Source organism: Triticum dicoccoides, chromosome 4A (assembly GCF_002162155.2).
Source record: "Triticum dicoccoides isolate Atlit2015 ecotype Zavitan chromosome 4A, WEW_v2.0, whole genome shotgun sequence".
Classification (NCBI taxonomy): Eukaryota; Viridiplantae; Streptophyta; class Magnoliopsida; order Poales; family Poaceae; genus Triticum; species Triticum dicoccoides.
Genome location: NC_041386.1, coordinates 635137414 through 635151691, shown reverse-complemented (window position 1 = coordinate 635151691; position 14278 = coordinate 635137414). Strand labels below are relative to the sequence as shown.

At 47.6% G+C, this 14278-nt stretch overlaps 1 pseudogene; it reads right to left on the bottom strand.

Moving 5' to 3' along the window:
* LOC119283916 overlaps positions 1 to 3352 on the bottom strand; it is a 166534-nt pseudogene extending 163182 nt beyond the window's left edge.
* Between the last annotated feature and the right edge of the window lie 10926 nt (positions 3353 to 14278).

Genomic DNA, 14278 nt, shown 5'->3' with positions numbered 1-14278 from the left:
ATACATTTGCAAGATAGGATCAAGAACTCACATATATTCATGAAAACATAATAGGTTCAGATCTGAAATCATGGCACTTGGGCCCTAGTGACAAGCATTAAGCATAGCAAAGTCATAGCAACATCAATCTCAGAACATAGTGGATACTAGGAATCAAACCCTAACAAAACTAACTCAATTACATGATAAATCTCATCCAACCCATCACCGTCCAGCAAGCCTAAGATGGAATTACTCACGCACGGCGGTGAGCATCATGAAATTGGTGATGGAGGATGGTTGATGATGACGACGGCGACGAATCCCCCTCTCCGGAGCCCCGAACGGACTCCAGATCAGCCCTCCCGGGAGGTTTTAGGGCTTGGCGGCGAAGCGTAAAATGCGATGATTTCTTCTCCATGATTTATTTCTCTCCGAAAGCAAATATGTAGAGTTGGAGTTGGCGTCGGAGGAGCCTCAGGGGGCCCACGAGGTAGGGGGGCGCGCCCCCCACCCTCGTGGACAGGGTGTGGGCCCCCTGGTCTTCATCTTTGGCGAGGATTTTTTATTATTTTTAACTAGACGATCTGTGGAGTTTTAGCTCATTCCGAGAACTTTTGTTTCTGCACATAAATAACACCATGGAAATTAGAGTCTAAACAAGGGAAAAAGTGTTTGGAAAATTAGATACGACGGAGACGTATCACCTGGCTCCTGTGCTTGCTACCTTACGTTCCATCCTGTCGGCTAAGGTAGTAAAGGGAGAACTACTGCCTTTGTGTCCTGGTTTATCCGGATGAGCACCTTTGTAGAGAAAGCCGAAAACTGACTCTCATGATGCGGCGAGAGCTGGTCAACCACTCAGTCACTTATCAGAATCTTTCGCGATTCCTTCCGTATTACACGAAGGACCGTTCTTCTGGTCACCTATGTAATGCACTGTATTCGGATAACCGCATACGTACTAGGGGCTATATCGTAGACCCACCATCAAACTCCTATGGCTAAGTGAAAGTGTTAAAGCCCTATAGTCCGATTGACTAGTTCGCCGCATTGACACCTCCTTCACGGACCAAGACGTTGGGTCAAGAGTGATCAAGTAATTTTCCGAACACCCCCGTATTATATGCGAGGTGGCCGAAGCCGACGAATGGTAAATTTTCAGATTATACAAAAAAAGGCCGCACAAGAGGAATCAAAACTTTCAGGCAAAAGTATAAAAAACATAGCCTTAATATATCATAATATTGTTCTCACAATTTGGTTACATTCACTCGAATATCATATCCTTCGAGCACTGACCCTCTATCAAGTGGGCGCCCTCTAGGACATCCTCAAAGTAATGCTTTGGCGTGTGATGGTCCTTGCCCCCGGGTGGACTCTTTGCTGCAATGTCGGTGGCCTTCATCTTTGCCTAGTACGTCTTCACATGGGCAAAGGCCATCCGTGCAACCTCAATGCACGTTGACCACTTAACAGCGTCGATACGCAGCACCGCATCCACAAGTCGCTGCACCAAACCAAAATAACTATTCAGAATTGGCTCGGTTAGCCACAACCGGACCACGATGTCCTTCATGGCAGATCCAGATATCTTGTGGAGCTCGGCCCACTGGGCTATCTGTTCTTTCAGCAACAGGAGACGCTTTGGCATGCTGAATTGCGACCAGAAAAGCTTCTCCGTTGCATGCTCCTCTTTCGCTTGGAAAAACTACGCCGCATCGGAAACACTCGCCGGCAAGTCCAAGAATTTGTCTGGAGAACTCCACATTTGAGTAAGCGGGGCATACTTTGGATCGCCGAATTTAGTCTGTAACAAGAAAGGCTTACCGGCCGCTATCTCCCCAGCTTGCTGGATCTCCTCCGAGCCGCTCTAGACTTGGATCGTGCTTCTCTTGCCTCTTGTAAGGCCTTGTCGAGATTAGCCGTTTTGGCTTTGTTATCCCTCTCGAGGAATTCGCACCGGACAGTGGCTTCCTTTAGCTCGCGCGCCATAGTAGACATTCTATCCTCGCACTAGCACCGAGCAGCTTGTTCGGCCCTTAACTCATCAGCCGCCTTCTTGGCAGCCACATTACTCATCCGGGCTTGCTCCTTGGCTCGGGCAAGTTCAACCCGAAGGGTCTCAATCGTGGCAGCACTATCTGCAGTTATGGATGTCTCAGTATATATTTCTTAGCTTCGTGCTCATATTATTATACATGCACATACTGACCACCCCAAAACATGCCTTGTGCCTCGTCGAGCCGCCTGTTAATAAGTGTGATGTCGTCATCCGCCACATTAAGTTTCTACTTCAGATCTGCAAATTATTAGCTTGGGCAGTAGTCATGAATGTAACAGCTTGTGTTCAAATTAATCAGGTTATTTCCTGGGCATATATTTTTTTGATCCTCTGATCGCCTCCCTTTGGACGCCAACCAGAGTCTCAGGGGCTATTGTCTATACACAGGTGCATTTCCCATGAATATTGCAATTGAAGATATTTTCATTACATACCTTGAAGCCTCATAGCAGGCTCGTGAAGGCTTTGTTTAATCTGCTTCTTGTGGACAGAATCCTCTCAACTACCGTACCCATTAAGGTATGATGTTCCTCTGAGATGGACGCATGTTGCAACATGTCCATCAATGTGTTCGGCGCCTCTGGATTCCTGGGAGCGGTTGCGGGAGTATGGACTCCCTTTGAAGGGATATGTTTACTCGGCCCTAGAGTTGTCTCTGGCTATAAACCGGATAGTCCAGGGCTTTTATTGTTGGCCCCCGTAGGGGCCGCACACCATGGATCTTGGGCGGCCGAAGTTTCACCTTCCGGCATTGTCTCCATTGTCCCCCGCACCACTTGTTGATCGAGAGAGATCCTCCGGGACGATACCTCGAAGTCGTCCGCCCTATTGGGCGAGGAGGCCTATGGAGATGTCTTGCTTTCCATCATCTCTGGAAGAAGATCCCCCGAGGAGGAGGACTGTTGAGGAAGACTGCGCGCCGGACTGCAAACATATATATGATGTTACTCTTGTAACCTGAAAGGAACAGGATATGTTTAGGACACCCTTGTTCACTTACGATTCGGCTAAATGCTTGTCCTTACGGAGGAACTGCGCGACAACGTCATCTTCCGAGCCCGCACCGCCTGAAAGGAACATCTTTCCTCTCTTGGGAGCCTGTACCTCCAAATCTTCGGAGGCGCTCCTTTTCTTCCCATGGGGAGAGGGGATGTCATCTTCTCCTTCTTTTTCGTCTTTAGAAGAGGGACTCCCAATCTCCCCGGACATAGTGTCCGGTGTACCTTTAGAGTGGAGGCCACTTTTGGCCTTCTTGCTCTCCTCCTTGTCCTTCTCCGCCGGCACATGATATGGTGCTGGAGCCAGCATCCTTGTTAGCACAGGATCAGCTGAGTCTTCGGGAAGAGGGCCGAGCACCTGATCCTCTCCGCCTTCTTTATTCAGTCTTGGTCAAAGATGGTTTTCTCAGTATCTTCTTACAGGATATTTAATTAAGCTGTGTTCGGGAGTTCGAGTGCTTACCGAGGTATCCGGATGGTTATAGTCGAGGCTGAAAAAATAATTTCCACATTCCACTGTGCGTCGTGCCGAAGAAGTGCTGAAGGGTTCATGGTCGTTCCGGATTGAACTCCCACATGTGGAGGGGGCGTCGCTGGCATGGCAGGACCCGACGGACTAGCATTACCTAGATTATGTGGATGAGACCAGTGTCCTTCTCAAGGAGACTCCGGATGCGGCTTTGTAGAGTCTGCACTTCGTCAATTGATCCCCAGTCCAACCCCTTATTGATCCATGATGCAAGCTGTAACGGAGGGCCAGATCAGAACACAAGTGTAGCTGCCCATTTGGTACCACGGGGTTCAGTGATGTAAAACCACTCCCGCTGCCATAAGCTGGAGGATTCTGTGAAAGAGCCTTTTGGCCAAAGAGTATTGGTAAGCTTTTCCACCGTGGCGCCACCACACTCCGCTTGCTTCCCCTCGATTACCTTTGGCTTCACATTAAAGGTCTTGAGCCAGAAGCCGAAGTGTGGGGGAATACGGAGAAAGGCCTCGCACATGACGACGAACGCCGAGATGTGAAGAAAGGAGTCCGGAGCTAGATCGTGGAAATCTAGCACGTAATAAAACATGAGTCCGCGGACGAAGGGGTGAAGAGCGAACCCTAGCCCCCGGAGGAAGTGGGAGATGAATACGACCCTGTCACTGGATCTAGGAGTAGGAATAACCTGCCCTTTAGCAGGGAGCCTGTGGAGGATCTCCGCGGTCAGGTATCTTGCCGCCCGGAGCTTCACGATATCCTCCTCTGTGACAGAGGAGGCCACCCACAGGCCTTGAGGGATGGGTCTGGACATTACTGGGAGGCTCGATTAAACTGAAACCTGGGTGCTGGAACTCGAGGTTGGAAAGGTTGAGGAAGAGGTAGGCGTAGAGGAGAAAGACGGGTATGTGCCCCTTTATAAAAGACGATGAATATCAAACGCCTCCTCATGGGCCTTAAAGCTTGCCTATTACCAAGGAATCATGCCATAGGATGGTTGGGTTACCCACGCCCATATTGATGAGAATCCTACAATAAGGGGACACGATCTCTGCTTTGACAAGACGTGCCAATTAAACCGCGTCTCAAAATGTGGAGCGACAGGCTAAAAAGCGGTCCGAAATAAGGACCGGGTGGTGACGTGGTGTCATGCTACAGAAGTTGTCAGTGGATTGGACTCGTGAACTATTATATTCTCTGTGTTGTGTGTGGTACTTGTTTTGCAGAGCCGGACACGTTCTCTGTGTTCGGAGGCTATTTTGGAGTATTCCGAGAAGGAACCCGCCTTGCAATGCCGAAGACATTCTGCGCGTCGGACACCTCGCCATTGAAGCCTGGTTTAGGGGCTATTGAGTGAGTCCTAGGTTAAGGGGTCCTCGGGTGTCCGGCCTATTGGACATGGACCGGACTGATGGGCTATGAAGTTACAAGACCGATGTCTCTCACCCGTGTCCGGATGGGACTCTCCTTAGCGTGGATGGCAAGCTTGGCGTTCGGATATGAAGATTCCTTTCTCTATAACCGACTTTGTACAAACCTAGTCCCCTTCGATGTCTATATAAACCGGAGGGTTTAGTCCCTAGAGGCAATCATAATCAAATAGGCTAGACTTCTAGGGTTTTAGCCATTACAATCTCGTGGTAGATCAACTCTTGTAATACTCATATTCATCAAGATCAATCAAGAAGGAAGTAGGGTATTACCTCCATAGAGAGGGCCCGAACCTGGGTAAACATCGTGTCCCCTGTTTCTTGTTACCATCGACCTTAGACGCATAGTTCAGGACCCCCTACCCGAGATCCGCCGGCTTTCACAACGACAACGGGGACGGGGGCGGCGGCGACGGGGACAGCGACGGCGATGACGCGCGACGGGGGTGGCAACGGGGACGGCAACGGGCGACGGCGATGTCGAAGCAGAGAGGAGAAGTGGGAGATGAGAAACTAATTTTTTTAAGTTTTGTATATATAGAAGGCACCTTTAGTACCGGTTGTAGCCACCAACCGGTACTAAAGGCCTGTTTTGGCCAGGCAGAGCGGCGGGAAGGGCACCCCTTTAGTACCGGGTGGTGGCTCCAACCGGTACTAAAGACCCCCCCCTTTAGTACCTGTTGGAGCCACGACCCGGTGCTAAAGGGGGTGCGCTAGCGCAGGTGTGGTGTGGAAGTTTAGTCCCACCTCGCCTAGCGAAGAGCGGCCGCACCTGTTTAAAAGCCCCGGCGCGGGAGAGGTGTTGAACTCCTCTCTATATTAGGCTTCTGGGCATAACTCTGCCGCTCTGCCCTGTGGGCCTATTGGTCCTTTCGGGACTGCATCCTGGCCCAACTAGAGGTTGGGTTTCTAGTCGTATGCAGGCCGTTGTGGCCCAGTAGGCGGGCTTTTTTATTTATTTTCTTTTTTCTTTTCTACTTTATTTTTTTCTTATATTTATTTCTGCGTTGTTTTTTGCTGTATTTATAATTTATTTGTGAATATTTTTTCTTTAGTTTCAAAAAATTACAAACTTTCTGTTAGTGCCATTAGTTTTCAAATTTGAATAGTTTAAATTTGAATAGTTTAAATTTGAATTATTTGAAATTTGTGTGAATCACTAGTTTGTGAATAACTTAACTTTAAAAATAGATTTTTCAGTGATTCTTTTTTGTTATGTTTAATATTAGTGTGTTTTATCATTATATTCAATTTGATATTACTTAGGTTATTTAAAAAATGAAATGCCTTTGTAACGGATGAGTTTTCGTGTGAAACCTTGATATTTTGAAAGAGATTGTCCATTATGTACACGAAGTGCATCCAGTTTTTGCCGCAACCCTCTCTACTTTTTTGCACATGCTATGTGGGTGAAATTATGATACCATGCCAAGTTTCAACCTTTTCAGAGTTCACTTGAAGTGTTTTTCAATTTCAGGTCATTTAGGTGAAAAAACCGGTACATGCATGAAAAATAGCAAATGAAGTCAGAAAGGATTGAAAATTGATGACACGGCTTTGAATGGTGCATACTGAACGGATAAAATGTCTGGAGTTGTAATAAGTAAAAAATGTCTTTGTAATAGATGAGTTTTCGTCTGAAACCCTGATATTTAGAAAGAGATTGTCCATTTTGTACACGAAGTGCATCCATTTTTTGCCGTAACCTTCTCAACTTTTTTGCACATGCTATGTGGGTGAAATGATGATGCCATGCCAACTTTCAACCTTTTCAGAGTTCATTTGAAATGTTTTTCAATTTCAGGGTCATTTAGCTGAAAAAATCATTAAATGCATGAAAGAATTTTTTGCACATAAAATTTCTTTGCGTTTCAAATGCCAAAACACATAAGTACCCTAACTATTACAAAGATTCCCTGTGGTTTGTTTGAAGCAAGACTTTCCAGATATATAAGTCTGGAAACTCACTAGAGAAGAAAGTGATGACAGTGAAGCCGATCACATCCCAGAGTGTGATCTTTGGGTGTGAAACTTTTTCTTCACGTGTGTCCCTTTGCGCCGTAACCATGGACAATCTTTAACTGGATGCTCGGGTCAATATTCACCATGAATGGAGCAATTTCATCAAACTTTTCATAATCTTCTGACATGTCTGTCTTGTCATCCCCTCCCACTATGTTTCTTTTCCCTAAAAGAACTATGTGGTGCTTTGGATCATCGTATGATGCATTCGCTTCCTTATCTTTTCTTTTACTCAGCTTGGTAGACATGTGTTTCACATAGAAAATCTGTGCCACATCATTGGCTAGGACGAATGGTTCATCTACATACGCAAGATTGTTTTGATCCACTATTGTCATTCCGTACTGCGGGTCTTTTGTTACCCCGCCTTGTGTCAAATTGACCCATTTGCACCGAAACAAAGGAACCTTCAAACCACGTCCAAAGTCAAGTTCCCATATTTCCTCTATGTAACCATAATATGTTTCCTTTCCTGTCTTGGTTGCTGCATCAAAGCGGACACCACTGTTTTGGTTGGTGCTCTTCTTATCTTGGGCGATCGTGTAAAATGTATTCCCATTTATCTCGTACCCTTTGAAAGTCATTATATTCAAAGATGGTAACTGGGAAAGCAAGTACATGTCATCTTCAGCAGCGGCGTCATGCATGACACGTCTCTGCAACCAGCCGGCGAAAGTCCCCGTTTGTTCACGTGTAATCCAGTCGTCAGACTGCTTTGAGTGTTTGGAGCATACAAAATTCTTGTGTTCGTCCATATACGGAGCCACCAAGGAGGAATTCTATAGAACTATGTAGTGTGCTTGAGTGAGAGAATGCCCGTCCATACATATTATTTGATCCCCTCCTAGCGTGCCTTTTCCATCCAGTCTGCCCTTATGCCGTGATTCAGGAACACCAATCGGCTTAAGGTCAGGAATAAAGTCAATACAAAACTCAATGACACCCTCATTTTCATGGCCCTTGGAGATGCTTCCTTCTGGCCTAGCATGGTTATGAACATATTTCTTTAAGACTCCCATGAACCTCTCAAAGGGGAACATATTGTGTAGAAATACAGGACCCAAAACGTTAATCTCTTCGCATAGGTAAACTAGGACGTGCATCATGATGTTGAAGAAGGATGGTGGGAACACCAACTCGGAACTGAAAAGACATTGCACCAAATCATTCTCTACCCTTGGTATGATTTATGGATGATTACCTTCTGAGAGATTGCATTGAGGAATGCACATAGCTTCACAATGGCTAATCGAACGTTTTCCGGTAGAAGCCCTGTCGGTGTCAAAACCGGCGGATCTCGGGTAGGGGGTCCCGAACTGTGCGTCTAGGCGGATGGTAACAGGAGACGAGGGACACGATGTTTTTACCCAGGTTCGGGCCATCTCGATGGAGGTAAAACCCTACTCCTGCTTGATTAATATTGAGGATATGGGTATTACAAGAGTTGATCTACCATGAGATCAGAGTGGCTAAACCCTAGAAGCTAGCCTATGGTATGATTGTTGTTATTGGTCCTACGGACTAAACCCTCTGGTTTATATAGACACCAGAGGGGGCTAGAGTTACACAAAGTCGGTTACAAGGAAGGAGACCTACATATCCGTATTGCCAAGCTTGCCTTCCACGCCAAGGAGAGTCCCATCCGGACACGGGATGAAGTCTTCAATCTTGTATCTTCATAGTCCAACAGTCCGGCCAAAGGTTATAGTTCGGCTGTCCGGATACCCCCTAATCTAGGACTCCTTCAGTAGCCCCTGAACTAGGCTTCAATGACGATGAGTCCGGCGCGCAGATTGTTTTCGGCATTGCAAGGAGGGTTCCTCCTCCGAATACTTCATAGAAGATTTTGAACACGAGGATCATGTCCGGCTCTGCAAAACAAGTTCCACATACCATCGTAGAGAGAATAATTTTTTCACAAATCTAATCTGCTGACGTATTCCGCAGTGTGACATCACACCATAGCCAAGCCTTTTTTTGAATCGTTTTTTTACATCCCACCTCAGTGCGTTTCGTGAGGCGGTTTCCCTGGCACGTCTTGTCAAAGCAGAGATCGTCTTCCCTTATCATGGGATGCTCATCAACACGGACATGGGTAACCCAATCGCGCCATTGATTGCGGCGCTTGGGGGATATGCGAGTTTTACCAGGCTGGTGGCGGCGCATAGTTTTATCCGCCTATATAAAGGGATAAGGATTCACCTTTTTCTACCCACGCCTTCTTCCTCCTTGCTCATCCATTCTCGCACACTCGAGCTCCAGCGCCCAAGTCCACATTCCCATCCTCAACCTTCTCCAACAATGTCCGGAGCGGGAGGCAAGTGGATGGTCTCCTCCATCACGGCAGGGCACATAAAGAAGCTGAGGCCTTGTTTGGTAGAGGGGGGTTTCCAGCCCCAATGGGGGTGGGGATTTGAGGGGATTCAGTGAATCCCTCTCTTCCACCCAATCCTCTCAAATCCCCCTGAATTCCCAATCCCCCTCTAGCCACAATCCTTTTTGTATAGAAGTGTTGTTTGATACGCAGGGTTTGCATATTGATTTACGATGGTGCAAGACATTCAAAAATCCAATCTTTACAAGCAAAACAACATCATAATAGAAAAATTGCTATAGGTAGAATCCACACGTAAAACTAATCATGTTGCTACAGAAGTGTAGAAGCACGGTGGTGATTGTCAAGCTCGTGCTAGATGACTCGCTCTGGCAGCCATTGTGGGAAAACTTTATCATTGCCGACCAAATAATATCATCCACTGCAAGACCGTGGACAAAGCCTCCGACGTGCTTGCAAGTCAGGCACTATCCGTCGGGGAGCTTGGCAAGGCATGTACCACTAGCTAAATGTCCGCCATTTTCATTGCAAAAATTCAAGATCATAGCAAGAGGTTAGTATTAATGCGCCTTTCTCAGGTGAATGGCAAAAAGAATCGGTCGAGTATTTGCCGAGAAGATAGGAGATGGCTACTTACCAAATCTTAGTTGAGGATGTAACCTGAAAAAATAAACTAACAAGGGGGACTCCACAAAAATAATCACTATGACCTTTATAAACCAGAGAACACATACAGCCACAATATGAAGGATCACTCAATAGCAGAAAGAGAATCATATGAGAACTACAATCTTATTGGCAAAAAGTTAGACATTTCCATAGTAGTACTGCATCTTCATGTCTTCTCCAACAAAAGCAGTACAGACCAACTTGGAATAGGATACAGAACAAGAAACAAACTGTGTAAGATCTTATCCGTTAATTGATTATGATTCAGGCAAAGGAAAACCCGGAACAGGCATGTAAGATGATACATAATCATTCAGACTGGATCACTAGAAACAAACATCCACCTAATCAATCGAGTGACTGATGACGACTTGTACAATACAAGGTATAAAGAATGTTTATAAGCACGATTCCTCAAGACAAACATGTGCAACTAAATGAGCATCTGACCGTAATTATCAACATAAACGAATGCAAATAAAAATGAATATACACCAAACTTGGGATAATATATATTTTCTAAGCTTTGGCAGAATATTGCCTATATAATATCTACAGAGAGAGAATCACTTGCCCGGTCTGTTTGGAGTGTAACCTGTATTAGCTTAAGCTGAGTAATGGATGACTGCTCAGATGATAGCCTGCAAATAGAGACAAAATTAGCAAAGCGACACTCAAACAAGGAAAAAAACTACTGAACAAAAATAAGGCACCCAGAGGAGTGATGTTTTTTAGAATAACATCTCCTCTCTAGTCCAATACAGTAGTTGCAGAGAACAATATATCAATGTCAGACCACAACTATGAACAAACACTTTGAGTTCCCCAAATCGGATCTCAGTCAAATCATGTACTACACTTTCATGCAACTATATATGAATCCGTTTATATGGATGGAACATACGTGTGGGTGTATATGAGCACATCAGGCAAATGCTGGGACTTGAGTACTAATTAAGTTAATCCCACTAACCTCTCCATCCATCTAGATGCTTATCGGTTCCTCTTCCTAGTAGTTCACTGCTCGGACTCAGCCAGCCCATCGTCTCACAAGCAGCCAAGTCTTCCATTCTTCCCACAGTTCCAGAAGCAGTCTGGATGAAGCAGGGTGAACAATATATCTGCTACAACCTGCTCTTTACGTCGCAGCAGCCAAATTGAATCAGTAACACACAATTACTTCTTCAAAAAGATGTATTCCACCAGTTGGAACTTGGAACTGGGAAACCGAGACAATTCTAGAACATGAACAACCATTAGTAAGCATCTAAATATGGAGGCAACTCATCCACCCAAATAAGAATCCAAGCGGCAGGCTGTCAAATAAGAACATGAGTGTAGTGTATCCTCTAGATGAACCTCTTTTGTACCTTTATCAGCTCTCATACATGCATGGTTCGGAAAAAAGACTAATGGCCAAAATAGTACTACATTGCTAATAGTTTTCTACACAGTAATCGGCAAACATCTGCACATTTGCTAGGTAGGACATTTGCTAGTTAAGACTTAAGAGCGACATAATTCAGTTGCATATGCCACTTCTGATTTATCCAAGAACATGAATTCCAGCAAAAATCTTGTAGTAGGATAACATGGTCAGAGCACACACCATCACCTAACTACAGAGCACCGTCGGAGCCAAGTCTGAAGCTACTACTACATCCGCTCCATGATAAACCTAATGTGCATAGCAGAGATCAATTCAGTCACCAAGTACAAAATCAACAACACGTACTACTACCACAACCTGCAGATAGATAGGCAGAGTCCACAGTGCAGATACAGAAACCAACAATATGTCATCAGTCTAGGAGGAGGTGAACTTGGTGACGGCCCTGGTGCCCTCGGAGATGGCGTGCTTGGCGAGCTCGCGGAGGAAGACTAGGCGGCAGTCATGGACGGGTGGACGGAAGAAACCTGAACGACGAGGGGAAAGAGGGGGAGACGAGGCGAGGGCTTACCATCAGGGAGAAGCTGGCGGAGGAGGTACGTCGGCGTCGATGAGTTGGTCGGTGGCGCGTTGAGGAGGAGTCAGGCGGCGGCACTGCGAGCGGGTGGCGGCACGGTGTCCTTTCCTCCCCAAATCCGTGCGTCGCCCGTCGAGGGCTCTGAACCACGTGGAAAGGAGGGTGTGGGAGGGGGTCAGTGGGGGTTGGGCCGCCGAAACCCCGTGTACCAAATGGGCCCTCGAGGTTTTGCAGGGTTTCTGGGCCACGCGAGGAAATTCCCTTCAAACCCCCTTCGATCCTCTCCTACCAAACGAGGCCTAAGGGGACCGGATACCTGTCTGAAGATATCGCACACCGGCTCCCAGATGAGGGGAAGCTCATCCCCACCCCCAGGCCCCATGAGAGGGTAGTGTTTCTTACCCATTTCCTCTGCAGACTGGGATTTCCTCTTCACCCATTCGTCCGGGGGCTCATGTTCTACTATGGCCTAGATTTCCACGATCTGGCCCCGAACTTCATCCTCAACATATCGGCGTTCAACGTCGTGTGTGAGGCCTTCCTCCGCATCAAACCCCACTTCGTCTTATGGATGAAGACCTTCAATGTCAAACCGAAAGTGGTGAGTGGCCACATCGGGACAGATCGACTGCCCGGCCCCTCTGCCCAAAGACCCTGCGAATGCTCTCCTGACGGAGATGCTTACTCCGTCTCCTTATGAGGTGCCGGAGAAAAAGGTCAAGAAGAAGGCCACGGGAACCTGAAAGAGTTCCCGGCACCAGGTGTTATCGGACTCATCGTCCGATAACTCCGAGACGCACTCCTCCCGTGGAAACGAGGAGGAGGCAGATAAAGGTTCTTCCCCTCCAGCCAGGGAAGATAAGAAGAGGAAGGCCGCCCCAACTAGGGAGGCCGAAGGGTCCAAGAAGGGAAGGACTCTCCCTCCGGACTACTCCGCCACCGCCGCCGACAGCGAAGACGAGTGGCCACCCAGGGCCAAGCCCTTGGCGAGATCGTAAGTATTCGGACACCAGAGTAACTCGTGGCACCATTTAATTGCACAGCTTCTTCTAACGCCGGACACGGTTATGCAGTCCGTCCCGGGCCCGTGTCGACGTATCCTCGTCGAGCAGTTATTTGGACCCGTCGGCCATGAGCAGCGGAGGATCACCTCCGACCGCCTCCACCCCTCGCCCTACAGACAACGCTGAGGTGTTGTTTCAAAGGGCACCAAGCCGAGGGGAGGTAGTCCTGGAGGCGCCACAAGGCGACCTTCCGGACTACAGGCGCAAAGGGAGCAAGGATCCCAAGGGCTCCAAGTTCGGCCCTCAGCCGAACATCGTGCCGGAACCTCCAGTGGATCCGGACTCCGGCAGGCAACCCCCTTCCAAGAGGGGAAAGCCGCCCGTGCCGGTGACCTCCGTCCATCCGGAGGCACCGGACAATTTGCTGGAAGTGCTTGGAGGCGCTTCCATCGACGAGGAGCACCGCACTATTATGAGTGCGGTGATCAAGAAGGTTCAGTCCGCCAAGAGCGGACTGACTGAAGCCTGTGCCAGCCTTCTAACAGGCTTTGAGGTAAGTACTAAAAATATGGGAAAATATTACCGCATAGACAGTAGCCCCTGATGCTCTGTTTGGTGTTCGAAAATAAAAGCCGAATAGAGGATCTAATAATATGTGCAGGAGTCTAATACAAGTATGTCTATATGCGTATGCAGGCTTCGCTGCTGACCTCTGCCGCACTGACTACGGAGGTCGATGCGCTGAAGCAAAACCTCGAGCGGTCCGAGAAAGATCTCAGCCTTGCCAAGAAGCAGCTCGAGGAGAACAAAGGTAAGTAATACCTTGTGTACGGATATAAAAAAGATGTAGTTACAAAAAATGACAGGATCATTGTGGATATACCAGGGGCCACGACCGAGGTGGCGACCCTGAAGCAAGCGCTGTCCGAGGCCGAAAACAAAGTGGCCACGAAGCGCACTGAGCGGGGGAAACAAGAGGCGCGGTTTGCGGAGGTGCAGCAAGAGCTCCAGGCTCTCGTGAAAAAACACGATAGTTTGGAGCTTGACTCGAAGACGCGAGAGTCCGAGCTTGCCTCGGCCCTCGAGAGCACCAAGCATGCCAAGGCCGAAGCCCAACAGGCCACCCAGGAAATTGAGGTGATGAAGAATATAGCGGCGGGTAAGACATTCATTATGCAAAGCAAGCATGTGAAAGTAAATTACTTGTTACTTACCCGAGTCCAGAGCTCTCCAGGAGCATTCGCAGATTTGCCCCGCAGTGTGTCAGATGCTGCAAAGCACTACCGAGCCGAGGAGGGGAGCTCGACGGAGAAGGTGTTCTGGTCTCA